Source organism: Pan troglodytes, chromosome 6, assembly GCF_028858775.2.
Source record: "Pan troglodytes isolate AG18354 chromosome 6, NHGRI_mPanTro3-v2.0_pri, whole genome shotgun sequence".
NCBI classification, from domain to species: Eukaryota; Metazoa; Chordata; class Mammalia; order Primates; family Hominidae; genus Pan; species Pan troglodytes.
In genome coordinates this window covers 167,087,566-167,101,929 of record NC_072404.2, presented here as the reverse complement: position 1 = coordinate 167,101,929, position 14,364 = coordinate 167,087,566, and the positions used below count along the sequence as shown (strand labels likewise).

At 39.6% G+C, this 14,364-nt stretch overlaps 1 protein-coding gene across 5 annotated transcripts in view; it reads right to left on the bottom strand.

Moving 5' to 3' along the window:
* Positions 1–14,364, bottom strand: part of GALNT11 (polypeptide N-acetylgalactosaminyltransferase 11) — a 97,451-nt gene that overhangs the window by 34,656 nt on the left and 48,431 nt on the right. For 2 of the 5 annotated variants that reach the window (XM_016945875.4, XM_054655388.2), the window contains one exon: positions 8,735–8,856. The exons of the other annotated variants lie outside the window; for them this stretch is intronic. The gene's annotated coding sequence lies outside the window, so the exon portion shown is untranslated. The remainder of the gene's footprint in view (positions 1–8,734; positions 8,857–14,364) is intronic. 5 annotated transcript variants of the gene reach the window in all.

The following is a 14,364-nucleotide window of genomic DNA, read 5'->3' as shown; positions in this document are numbered from 1 at the left end:
TAATGTTTTCCCTTCACTTAGCACAATGAATAGCCCACAGAAAATGCTGGAAAGTATCTATAGGATGAATATAGTAAAAACTGAAATATTAATTTTTTGTCATTAGATCTAGACTTAACATGTAATATCAATGGTAGACATGACCACCCATCTGCTCCCTACAAAGACCTACAAGTCCCTACGTAATCTGGCATTACCTCTCTGAGCACTTTTCCCACCACCTTCTCTCTGCATTCACTTTGTCCTAGACACAGGTCTCCTTGTGGGTCAAACATTTCAATTATACTCCATTACGGTCTATGCACTGGCTCTTCACTCTTCCTCCCAGGTAATTTCATGATGACTTCTTTCACTGCCATTGAATCTTTGCTCGAATATATTCTTCTCAATAAGGCCCTACCAAGATTACCCTATTTAAAACTTCAACCCACCCACTAAACATTAAACCTGGTCTTCCTTATTCCATGGAATTTATCACCTTCTTACATATACATAATTACTTATTCCCTGAGTTTATTATTTATTGTTTACCTCTCCCAAACCAGGAAGTAAGCTCCAATAGGGAAAGAGCTTTTGTCTATCCCTGGAAATTATAATAATGCATAAAACATAGCAACAATTTAATAAATATTTGTTAATAAATGAAAACAATTACTGTAATATGGTTAGCAACATGCTTGCAAATTTCTAAACAAATCTGTTACTATCTTGTTTGGGCTAAGCAATACCTTAATACTATGCATAGAGGTCATGACCATCTTATTCAACAATAGTATAAAAACTAGCTCAGAACAACAGCCATGTTTATTTTTGGAAAAGGTACAAGAAACAACTCAGGAATTTATTGTCCCATTTCAAAACTTAAATAATGGTCTTTGTGATAAAAACAGGCAGACTAATCTTACAGAATTCACTGACAACAACAAACAAACAAAAAACCCGGGAAACTACTTTCCTTAGGTTCACTCTTGGCTACCTGCCAGCACCTAAGGGCAAAATGAAAAAGTTTTCTGCTCAAAGACCTCACCAACAGGATTTGGCTAACTCTGTCCAGATTCTTCATGGAATAACCACCTTGGCTCATCCTATCCACAACAGCTCAACATCATGATTCCTTGGTTTCCTGAGCTGTAAAATATACTAACTCTCAACAACTCTATCAGGCAGATGTTATTCTTTTTCCCAAACCATATTATAATTCTTTAGAGAGTATTTTTTACATAGTAAATCGTAATACTAAATTTAAAAACATATACATTTATAAAATCCCAGCATTTCTTTTATACAATTAAGCATAATGGTATTCAGAAGCAATAAAGGCACTATCTGTTTTCAGATAGGTCAAGAAGTTAGGGCCGGGCACGGTGGCTCTCGCCTGTAATCCCAGAACTTTGGTAGGCCAAGGTGGGTAGATCACCTGAGATCTGGAGTTCAAGACCAGCCTGGCCAACATAGTAAAACCCCATCTCAACTTAAAAAAATACAAAAATTGGGCCAGGTGTAGTGGCTCACACCTGTAATCCCAGCACTTTGGGAGACCGAGGTGGGCAGATCAAGCGGTCAGGAGATTGAAACCATCCTGGCCAACATGGTGAAACCCCATCTCTACTAAAAATACAAAAATTAGCTGGGCGTGGTGGCACGTGCCTCTAATCCCAGCTACTCAGGAGGCTGAGGCAGGAGAATCGCTTGAACCAGGGACTCAGAGGTTGCAGTGAGCCGAGGTTGCACTACTGCACTCCAGCCTGGCAACAGAGCGACACTCCGTCTCAGAAAAAAAACAAAAACAAAAACTAGCCAGCTGTGGTGGCACACGCCTATAATCCCAGCTACTCTGGATGCTGAGGATTCTGAGCATCGCTTGAACCCAGGAGGCAGAGGTTGCAGCGAGTCAAGATCATGCCATGCACTCCAACCTGGGCAAGAGAGCGAGACTGTCTCCAAAAATAAAAAAAAGAAGCCAACACCCAAATATGAAGGAAATGCAAAGAAATCAGATGTCTACTATTCCATAAATTTCTCACCTGCTTAAGAAACTAAAAACATCCAAACAAAAATCAAAAGCTAAAACTTTAATCTACACTAATAATGAATGAATAATGAATCTAGTATCTACAAAACAAAATCTTTGTGTTTCATACTGTTTGCTATCCCTTCTAAAGGCAATTACCCATGCCTTTAATATCCAAGTCTGAAAGCCTTTGAAAAGAGAGTCAAAGCAAATATCTCAGGTTACTTAAGGCAAAACAACTAGTGACAAATTCTTTCAATCATAAACTTGAATAGTTAATAGGGCCCAAACTTCAGCAGTTAGACATCAACTAATACGTTGTTCAAAGTTAAATGAATAAAAAGCTAACCAGTTGTGAACTTGAATTTATTAAAGTGAGACAAGTCACTATGGTTTTACGTTTTTCTTCAGTCATGGTCTGGTAGCTGCTCAGGGATAGGTGCCTTGTAAGCTGAGACGTGGGTTTTTGCCAGGGAGGTACAACAGTACAGGAATGGGGCAAGGTATATGCAGTGGGATGATTATGACAAATCCCAGATTTAAGCCAGGGAAACAGAGATGTGAGGATGTGGAAATATGAGGCAAGATGAAAAATGTGGATAGGCCTATGGATTAGAGGTCCTGGTGTGGCCAAATAATTGCTGGAGTTACCAGACAGAGGGAACCAGAAAGGTGAAATGTCATGGTTGGAAAATGAGATGCTCAACATTGTGATTTTGGAGGGGGACAATTAATGACAGCAGAATCATCCTTTACAGGTATGTGAACCCAAGATATCCCAACAGACAATTTGCCTCTAGGGTAAGCACTGCTATACTTACCATAAACAAGCCCCCTGAGGACAGAGATCATTTCCATCTTTTCAGCCCCATATATTTAGCATAGCGCTTAGTATTAACAATTAATACATACTTGTTTGTATAATTTTTGAAGTGTATTTCTGTTCCAGAAGAGGTTAAAGGACATTGTTCATATTCTGTGCAATGCGAAATCTTAGAGAAGAGTATAATGTGTGAGCAGACCACATCCTTGGAAATGAATGCTTATTGTGAAGAAGGAGAGGCAAGAAGGAGAGGCAAGAAAGACGGCTAACCAGTTTAAACAGTTTCATTAGACGGTTTCATTATGAAACAAAATACTCAACACGCCAACAAAAGTACGAAGTCTTCCTCTTAGTCCATGATTTCTTAACAATAAATTTGAAAACACTGTGAGAGGAAATTTTTAAAAGAGGTGATTTTGTATAGTTCTAACAAAATCAACTTGAAAATGTAAAAGTTTTTTTTTTTTTTTTTAAAGAGACAGGGTCTCCCTCTGTTGTCCGGGCTAGACTCAAACTCCACACTCTAGGCTCAAGTCATCATCCTCTCAGCCTCATGAATAGCTGGGATTACAGGTGTGCACCACTACACCTAGCTAGAAGAGAGTAACTTTTAAAGAAAATACAACTTATTAAAATTGACCCCAGTCCCAAAGAAAGTCATAAAAGAGTTCCCCAAAAAAACCCCAAAACAAAAACACCAAAGAAAAAAACAAAAAACAACAACAAAAACAAACTACCAGGCACAGAGAAGAGTGTCAGAGGAAATCCTACTGCTACTTAAGCCAAATATTTTTTTTAAAGGAAAGCTTCCCTATTTGTTTTATGAAATGAACATAACATTGATTTCAAAAACCTGACAAAGACTGAACCTCCCCCACAAAAAATCTCATTTATGAATATCAAGAAAAACATCTTAAATACTAAACACAAATTTAACAATAAATGTCTAAAACATTTATGAGGAAAACAATAAGAAGCTCCAAAAGGTCCCAAAGGAAGACTTGAACTTGTAATGGAAAGATGTACATACCATATTCTTGGACAAAAAGACACAAAATCCTAATAAATACATAATTTCTCCCTAAGTTAACTTGTAAGTGCTACACAATCATGTTAAATATATTATCAGGTTTTTTTTTCTGGAGCTAGACAAGTTAATTATAAAGTTCATTTGGAAAAGAATAAATAAGCAGGGAATAGCCAGGTAAACTTTGGAAAAAGAACTAGTGGGGTGTGAGCCCCACTGCAGAACAAGTGAAGTCCAGGGCTTCTCTATCCAAACAGCACAGCAGGGCCCACACACAGACAGACAAACCAATGGGAAAAGAAGAGAAAAAAGACCCAATTACATTTAGAAATTTAGAAATCTAATATGTTTGCTATAAATAAATTTAGTATAAGCTTAGTATAAATAAAGACAACATCACAAACCTGAGAGGAAATGAATGACTTTCAACTAAATGATGTCAGAACAACTGTTTAGCCATATGGAAAAACAATAGAGTCTACTCCTCCCATCATTTATCCAGAAAACTGGATATTTAATTATAAAACATGACTCCATACAAGTACTAGAAGAGAATATGAGTAAATTCCTCTATTATCTGGGATTGGGCAAAATTTTTCTAGCTAGGACTAAAAAAGATCAGAATATAGAAAAAGAAACTGGATTACATAAAGACAAAAAACTCTGGATACTAAAAGACACCAAAAGAAAAGTAAAAAGACAAGTGACAAACTAGAAAAAATACTTACAATTGGTATCACAGGCAAAAGAGTAATATCTCAGTGTTGGTTTTCTATTGCTATGTAATTACCACAAACGTAATGGCTTAAAACAACACACACTTATTATCTTGCTATTTCTGTGGGTCAGGAGTGAGCACAGCTTAGCTGGACCCTCTACCGAGGGTCCCTAAGGCTACAAACAAGGTGTCAGCCAAGCTGTGTTCTCTCCTAGAGGCTTAACTGGGGAAGAATTTGCTCTGAACTCACTCAAGTTGTCAGAATTCAATTCCTTGTGGCTCAGAACTGACGGGCCCTGGCTTTTTAATAGCTGTCGGCGGGAGGCCACCCTCAGATCCTAGAGGTTCCCTACAGTTCCTTGCCACATGGGCTTCACCAATATGGCCCTTGACTTCATCAAGCCAACCCTGAGGAGTCTCCTCCTCTGGTCTACTTAAGACAGAGTCTTCTATAACATCGATGTAGTCACAGGAGTGGACTCCTATTTTTGCCATATAACCTAACCTAATCAAGAGATTGACATTCTATAACCTTTGCTATACTCTGTTGGTTACAAGCAAGTCACAGGACCCATCCCCACTGCAGGGAAGGGAATTACTGGGGGTCACCTTAGGGTCTGTGAGCCACAATCTCAAATAGAGATTCTAAAAAAAATGAAAAAATGCTCAAACCTGCTTATACTAAGAGAAATGCAAATTTAAATTACATTGAAATATCATTTCCCACCTGATCAAACTGAAAAAATCCAAAAGCTTGACAACATATTCTGCGAGTGAGGCTGTAGGGAAGCTTTCATACATGTGTAAAAACCAAAGGAGAGTTTCCTCTTCAGAAACTTTCCTCCCCATCTAATTAGGAATAAATAGTAACTTCTCTTAGAAGCAAAATTTATTCAAAGACCTGTGCTAACATTCTTAAATATCTGCTAGCCGTAATAAAGAAATCAATGTACTTTATGTTCTTAGCTCCCACACTTTAGCCTAAATATTTGCCCTGGCATGCTTTTACTAGTCCAAGCAAGCATTAGGTCATAGCCCATTCCTCTTCCTTATTTGAAGGTTTTTGCCTTTCTCAGCATTCCACAAGTTACTTCCTCTTTCCTTTGTTCTCCTCTGCCTTTGCCTCTTTTAAAAAGTTCTAAGCTGCTAGCCAATCGGGACAAATACAGAATGTGAGGTCCTGTTCCAGCCAATGGAAACCAGACACAGCAGTAGGGTGGATGTGTCAGGTTATAAATGACCCTGTCTCCTTTGTTCGGTGTACTCTCGTGGCAAAACTGCTGGTGAGTGTACCCTTTCTGCAGAAAGTAAAAATGGCCTTGCTGAGGAAGTTAATGTTCTAGTGCTATTTCTTTACAGCCCTGAGGAACAAACATTTCTAACACATGGTATACCTTCTATGCAGGTTCATTTAGCAATATCCAGCAAAAATACACTATCTACTCTTTGACTTAGTAATATTACTTCTAGTAATCTATACCACAGATGGTAAAAATAGAAAACAATATATGCATAGGCCTATTCACTACAGGACTATTTATAATAGCAAAAGGCTAAAATAAATCCAATTGTCCATTAATAAGGGGCTGGTTGAACAAACTATGAACTATCCACACAATAGAGCAATACACAGCTATAAAAAGGAAAGTGTTTTTATTAGTTGCTAATTACAGATTAATGTGTAAATTATGTTGTCAGGTGAAAAAAGATGAGAAGAGTATATATAGGATGCTACATATAAGTACACACACACCTGCCTATATTATAAAACAAAGGATAAAAAGAGGAAAGACAAAGCATAATATTGGGTTGGTTTCTAGCATCCCCCATAAACCATTTAAAAAAAGCTGATACCCATAAGAAGAGGAAGAAAACATAGAGTGGTATGGGGTCAGGGCTGGAAGCTGACATCATCTTTGCAGGTGAAGAGTAGCCTTACACTACTATGCAATCCAGGAAACTAGAAAAATGTGTATACAAAAACATGCAAATAACAATTTAAGCACATACATATTTTAATCTGCACAAAAAGCAAACTTTTATTGTGACTGTTAGCATCTACTGTTGTTAATATTTAAAAACTGTTGTTAATATCTAAAATGCTTTGTGGTGAACTATTTAGGTCGCAAAGGACTAAAATCTCAGCTCACCCAATTTACATTCCGGCATCATCATCAGATTAGCCTGAGGGGTATTTCTCAACAGCACAATGCCGGGCTTTGAGGTAAGAAGGCTTCTTTTGAAATGCTTTTTGTAGTTGTCCTCTATTAACAGAGGCCATAGTCCACACCAGCTATAAAACTGTGCTCCATGAAGTAGTTAAATTACATAAAGGTCACTAAGACAATGCCTGTTACGCAATGTCACTCTACAGATGATGGCTTAATTCCACTAATCTTCCAGTCTAACCAATCTAACATTTTTCAGAAATCTTAATCTTTCAGAAATCTAAATCATTTCTGAATGATTTAATGAAAATCTTAAATAATCCTAAAGAAAAGGCTAATAAACTACGAACACAGTAGAAGATCTACAGGCAAGGCTCCATTCAGGGTGCTGGCAATTAATGGGTTTTTTTTGGTTTGTTTTTTGGTTTTTCTGAATCAGAGTTTCGCTCTTGTCGCCCAGGCTGGAGTGCAGTGGCGAGATCTTGGCTCACTGCAACCTCTGCCTCCTGGGTTCAGGCGATTCTCCTGCCTCAGCCTCCTGAGTAGCTGGGATTACAGAGGCCCGCCACCAGGCCCGGCTAATATTTTGTGTTTTTTTTTTTTATTAGAGATGGGGTTTCGCCATGTTGGACAGGCTGGTCTTGAACTCCTGACCTCAGGTGATCCTCCTGCCCAGGCCTCCCAAAGTGCTGGGATTACAGGCGTGAGCCACTGTACCTGGCCCGCAATTAATGTTTTAATAGCTTTTGCTATTGTGCTAAAAGCTCAGAAAACACAGACAAGCAAAAAGGAAACTACTTAAAAATCACCAGAAGTCTCACCACTTTAATGTTTTGCTATATAATCTACTACTTATTTTCATCTTTCTACACTATCTACAAAATGCTATACTGCTTTTGGCAACTACCAAAAAATTAATAGACTCAGGTTAGTGGCATCATGGCTAATTTTCTTTGTTCTTTCTTTTATTTAAAACATTTTCTACAAGGAATATGTAGTGATTTAATAAATGAGGTAAAAAATTTCTTAGACAGAAACTCCCTAACTTGAAAATATAAGAACAACTATGGAAAAGATTAAACTTTAAGGCTATGAAAGAAATAGGATACCATATTATTTTAACCTCACAAGCAAAGGGGATTTCCATAGCCACAAGCACCAAGAAAAATGAGCAGGTTTAAGCACACCGAAAGAATATTTTAATTCCATCAATTTGTCAAAGATATGAGAATAAAATTGAGTACTGAACAAATGTTCTAAAAGCACAATTGGAAGAACAGTTTTTCCTCTATGAATCATTATCTAATCTGAAATTCTTAACCACCTTTTAATGTCCATCTTTTACCACAAGACTAATGAGAAAATTCTAGTTCACAGGACAGCTTTCATTTTCTACCAGAATAAACTAATTTTCATAATATTTAATGCATTTAAAATGTATTTATTTACCTTTCAGTAGTTTCCAGCTATTTTCTTGTAAGATACTCTTGCATTACAAATTGTCAAACAGCAAATATTTATTAGCTTTTTCCATAAAAGAGGCACATTCATATTTTAACTCAGCTGTAGTCATGTGAATACAAATATTAATTTACAACAGTACAGTACCCACATACCCCTGTGAAATTACCAGGTGATGACAACATAAAAATACACATTATTCTTTCTCATTCCTTATCTACCCAGAAAGCTAGAAGAAAACATAGCTACCAATAGTAGTTTATAATTACACATAAGGCGATTGCTGAATTAGGAAAGGTTCAGAGCAAATTCCAGACATCATATGCTCCCTGGGAATGATCCTCAGACATCCCTGATATTTATGAATCTCTTCTCTGTAAGACAATCGAAAAGAACATGAATGCATGAAATGTCTAACACTGTGTCTCAAATGCAGAAGAAAACCACAAGGTAATGCTGATGGAAGAAGCAAATTTAATCAAACACACAGAAAAGAAACTAAAAGGACAAACAACATGGCAAATACCTAAAAGAGCAAAACCTGGGACAGCTGATGAGCCAGTGAATAAGGGATGGTAGAGGCTGTTACTCTTCAACACTTTGAATGAATGCCCAAGTAAAAAGTAGCAGCTCTCGCTCACTATAGACCTGTGGAAGACAAGAAGGTAAAAGCTAGCCTCAGGTAAAAGCTAGCCTCAGGGAGCAAGCATGAGGTCAGTAGTTTCTACCTCCTAATTCTATGAGGTAGAAAAGAACAGTAAGGAAAACAAATAATATAAATTGAAATAAATGACTATGGGCACATGCCACTGTGTCCAGCTGTTATACATAATTATTAATAGTGGTATTAGTTAAAGGGTTTTCGCTTGCATCCTACACATACTCTTTCCTGTGTCAGCTATGCCATTCATCCGTGAGAGTCATTCTTCCCAGTCGGCCAAGGGAGACAGAGTAGGAGCTACCTATAAACCATGGCTGAGTGGTGCTAGTGAGGGGCTCTGCCCCCTGACTGCCCATTATGCTGAAATTCCTGCATTATAAACTAATCCTTTGGGTCTAGAAAGCTTGCCTTTTATTTAAGATGTTCTTATCTCTCAGTCTTCAATCAAAACAGAAGTTGCATCCTTTTTGTCCAATCAAAATTTTTGGAACTCTAGCACATAAATTATTTTGTAAATGTGATTTAAAAAAACATGTAATTCATCACTTGTTAGAAAAACACTTACTCTCAGCAGAATTCTGAAAACCACTGCTAAAATTAGAAAGGAGGAGAGGAAGGAAGCTCAATCTAAGGAAAATGAATTTGCATATTACTTAGAAGTGGAAAACTTTAAGAATCACCTTATGCTATATTAAGAATCTCTTAATTCTGTGGATTGTCATCTTTCATGGGGTTTCAAAAATCTTTGCCATTATTTATTCAAATATTCCTTCTGGCCGGGCGCAGTGGCTCATGCCTGTCATCCCAGCACTTTGGGAGACCAAGGCGGGTGGATCATCTGAGGTCGGGGGTTCAAGACCAGCCTGACCAACATGGAGAAACCCTGTCTCTATTAAAAATACAAAATTTGCCGGGCATGGTGGCATACGCCTGTAATCCCAGATACTCAGGAGGCTGAGGCAGAAGAATCACTTGGATCTGGGGTGAGCCGATATTGTACCATTGCACTCCAGCCTGGGCAACAAGAGTGAAACTCCGTCTAAAAAAAACAAACACAAAAACAAATATTCCTTCTACCCCCCTCCCTCTTCTCCTTCTAGGATTCAAATCACATATGTCAGACTTTCTCAGGATGGAGTATATTTCTTACAGCTTCTTCAGTGTTGTCCAGCCTTCCCCTCTCACGCTTCATTCAGAGAGGTTTCTTCTGATCTCTTGGGGGCTCACTTTTCTCTTCAGCAGTATCTAATCTGCTGAATCCACTGAATCCTCCATTTTGGCTACTGTATTTTTTAGATCTAGTATTTAGTTGTTTTTCAGGTCTGCTTTGTCCCCTTATATTAAGTTTCCAGTTCCTTGTTGAAATGTTTTTATTCAACTTTTATCTCCATGAACATAATAAACATATGCTTTAGTGTCTGTCTGGTAATTCCACTGTCTGCAAAGCCTGTTTCTATCCTCTGTTATCTGTGCGGGTTCTTGTTAAGGCAGTCTCCCAGTGGGCCTGGTTACACTGACTTGGTGGTATGGTGGACACTATTTGAAAAATCATTTCAGAAATAATTCGAGGCGTGAGATGTTATCTTCCTCTGGAGAGGATTTTCATCTGTCTCTGTTAGGTGACTGGGGTCACCAGCAATTTGAGATCACCCTAATCCATTTCACCATTTGAGATTTACTAAACCCCCAGGTGACCCCATGGAGCTTCAGTCCAGGCAAAGGCTGGCACACTCCCAGCCCATGAGTGTTCTGGATGGCAGCCTCTCAAGGTTTCAACATTAACCCCAGGTGGCTCACCAGGATTCTTACCCACAGCAAGTTCTAGACTCCAGTTTTTGTTTTTGTCCTCCTGTGAGTCAGTTAACTACACTGCTCAGCCTCTCACCTGCTCTTCCAGAACAGCAAATAGCCGGGCAAAAGCAGCCCTGGGTCAGAGGCTCACGTCTCTGGTTTTCTATCATCTCCCAAATCTTAACCCAGTAATTCTTTACTATGTTGTAAATTCCTTGATGCTTTTCAGAAAAGTATCAGCTGGCTTTAACTAGGTTACTCAGGCCATTATCGGAAGCACAAGGCCAGGGCTATTTTCTAAACAGTTGTTTTGGCATTTCAAAGAGTGCAGGCTAGGTACTGCCAAAAAGAACATCAGCAAATCAAACTGTGATAGAATCTTGGGCCTTTTTTTTGAGACAAGGTCTCACTGTCACCCAGGCTGGGGTGTGGTGGTTATGATCATAGATTACTGTAGCCTCCAACTCCTGGGCTCAAGCGATCCTCACCTCATCCACCCAAAGTATTGGGATTATAGGCATGAGCCACCATGCCCAGCTATGGGCCTTTTTCAGAAAACTTTTTTCCTCCATACATCGTGAACTGTATAGAAAATTAATTTCTGAGAATCTACCACCTCAACAGGTTTAGAAAGCTGACAGACTTAATCAATCTGGCAAATCACCAGATCCTAGCTCATGCTGTTAACCAAGCCCAGTAAATAAACATCGCAGTTACTGTTGTTTGCAGGTCCCCTTGAGCATTACTATCCCGCACAGTGTTCTGAATTCCAACTGCCAGTACCTGTATCTCTGGCTTCTGAAGCCCATCTGCCCACGTGCAGGGCAGGCCCAAACTACAGGAGAATGTGTACCTACCTGAGGGCAGTCCTCACAATATACTGATAAGAAGACTCCAGCTTCCTTAAATCCAGCCTCCCTCCAAACCCCCAGTGGAAAAATCACAACTCTGACATACGTATGCTACACTGGCTCTAGAATTCCTCAGCACAATCAAGCTTCATTTGTCCACAGCGGGACCTGGCTTGAAAACATGCCCTTTATTGGCTGTCTTTCCTAGACGGCGCACTTCATTCCCCTACTGGTGTGTCCTGGGATTACCTCGCAAATACACAACTTGGATTCAGATTTCTATCTCAAGATCTGCTTCCAGAGGAACCAAAACCAATCAATTCAGGTTTCAACAGAAAAGGAACAATTTGACAAATCCTTAGATGAACTAATTTATTTCTAAATGAAAAATCTAATAAAGAGAGCCTTTACAGCTTTTGTTGCCTTAAAGTGCAAAATAATGCACAGAAAAACGTTTTTCTGAAAAGCAGTAACATATCTTCATACTTGCAGGAACAGAACATTAAAAAAGCGATAAACTTTTCTCTCTTCTTTTTTTTTTTTTTTTTGAGACGGAGTCTCGCTCTGTCGCCCAGGCTGGAGTGCAGTGGCACGATCTCGGCTCACTGCAAGCTCCACCTCCCGGCTTCACGCCATTCTCCTGCCTCAGCCTCCGGAGTAGCCAGGACTACAGGAGTCTGCCACCACGGCCAGCTAATTTTTTTGTATTTTTAGTAGAGACGGGGTTTCAGTGTGTTAGCCAGGATGGTCTCGATCTCCTGACCTCGTGATCCGCCCGCCTCGGCCTCCCAAAGTGTCTTTTTTTTTTTTTTTTGAGACAAGAGTTTCGCTCTTGTTGCCCAGACTGGAGTGCAACAGCGCAATCTCAGCTCACCGCAACCTCCGCCTCCCGGGTTCAAGCGATTCTCCTGCCTCAGCCTCCCAAGGAGCTGGGATTACAGGCATGCGCCACCACGGCTTGTATTTTTGTAGACGGAGTTTCTCCATGTTGGTGAGGCTGGTCTCAAACTCCCGACCTCAGGTGATCCGCCAGCCTTGGCCTTGGCCTCCCAAAGTGCTGGGATTATGGGCAGGAGCCACGGGGCCCAGTCAAAAAGTGATAAGCTTTTCTAAGGAAAGCGAAAGCTACCAGGCAGTGTAGTTTGAAATCCTTACTAATCTGGTGATACATAAGAAAGATTAAATTTAGCATAATCAAACCTAGACACAATATTGCAGCACTGAGCCTATGTGTCTAAAGCACTGAAGTGGTAACAAGTCACAAAATACAAGTTAAAAACAAGGTGGTGACTTCGCTTTCAGCTGCAACATGTAATGAGAAAAAACTGGGAAAATTCAAAATCAATGGCTCTTTTGGGACCATCAGAGAACTGAGCTAACAGGGCAAACTGTGCTGGAAACCTGGAAAGACACAGAGGAGATCCGCTTACCTGGAGCAGAAACTGCCAGAGCCATAAGCTGGTGCTGGATGCTCGGTGTGGACTAGTGAGAGTGAGAAACTCGGGGAAGCAGTCTCAGGAGGTGCAAGACCCACACTTCTGTGGGCTTTACCTCCAGGAACTCCACCAGGCGCTAAGGTAAAAGATCCCAGAGAGATCCCTCTGGCAGGGGAGGGGAAGAGTAATAAGCCCAGAGTTTTCTCTGCCACAAAGTCATTTGCTCCAGGGGAAAAAAACTTTGCTAGATCCTTCTCCTAACTAGGGGAATGCAAAGGGCATTCCTCCCACTCCAGCCCCCTCCAGCCTTCCTGTCATACCTACAGGGCAAAAAAATCCGCAAAGGTCAGGGCCTCAAGGAAATAGGGCAGGAATAGATAACAGGGGAGAAGAGCTCTAACACTAGAGAAGTACTTGTGAAGATCACAGCCCACTGTAAGAGTGAACCTATGTGAGACCCAGACCCACTGTCAGACTGAGATTTAACCAGATTCCATAACTCGCACCCTCCCTCACACTTTACCACCACACCCACAGGGTTCCAAATATACTAAAAATGGCTTACAACTCAAAGAGGAAAAAAAAAGTGATAAAGCTGGAAGCGTCATGCTACCAGACTTCAAAATATACTACAAAGCTGTAGTGATGGAAACAACATGGTACTGGCATAAAAACTGATATACAGAGCAATGGAACAGAATAGAGAACCCAGAAATCAATCCACAATATCTACAGCCAACTGATTATTGACAAAGATGCCAAGAATACTCACTGGGGAAAGGACAGTATCTTCAATAGATGATACTGGGAAAACTGGATATTCATATGCAGACAAATGAAACTAGCCTCCCACCTCTATATGAAAATCAACTCAAAATGGATTAAAGACCTAAATGTAAGACCTGAAACTATAAAACTACTGAAAGAAAACAGGGGAAATGCCTCAGGACGTTAATCTGGGAAAATATTTTATGAATACAACTTCAAAAGCCCAGGCAACAAAAGCAAAAACAAACACACGGGATTATGTCACACTAAAAAACTTCTACACAGCAAAGGAAACAATCAGCAGAGTGAAAAGACAACCTATAGAATGGGAGAAAATATAAGCAAACTATTCATCCAAAAGGGGATTAATATCCAGAATAAACCAGAAACTAAAACATCTCAGCAGGAAAAAAAAATCAGATTTAAAAATGGGCAAATGATCTGAATAGCCGTCTCTCAAAAGAAGACAAATGGCCAAGAAATATATGACAAAATGTTCACTTATCACAAATCATCAAGGAACGGCAAATCAGAAGCACAATGAGGTATCATCTCATCCCAGTTAGAGTGGCTATTACCAAAAAGACAAATAAAACAAAACCAACAAATGCTGGGGAGGATGCAGAGAAAAATGAACTCTTACACTCTG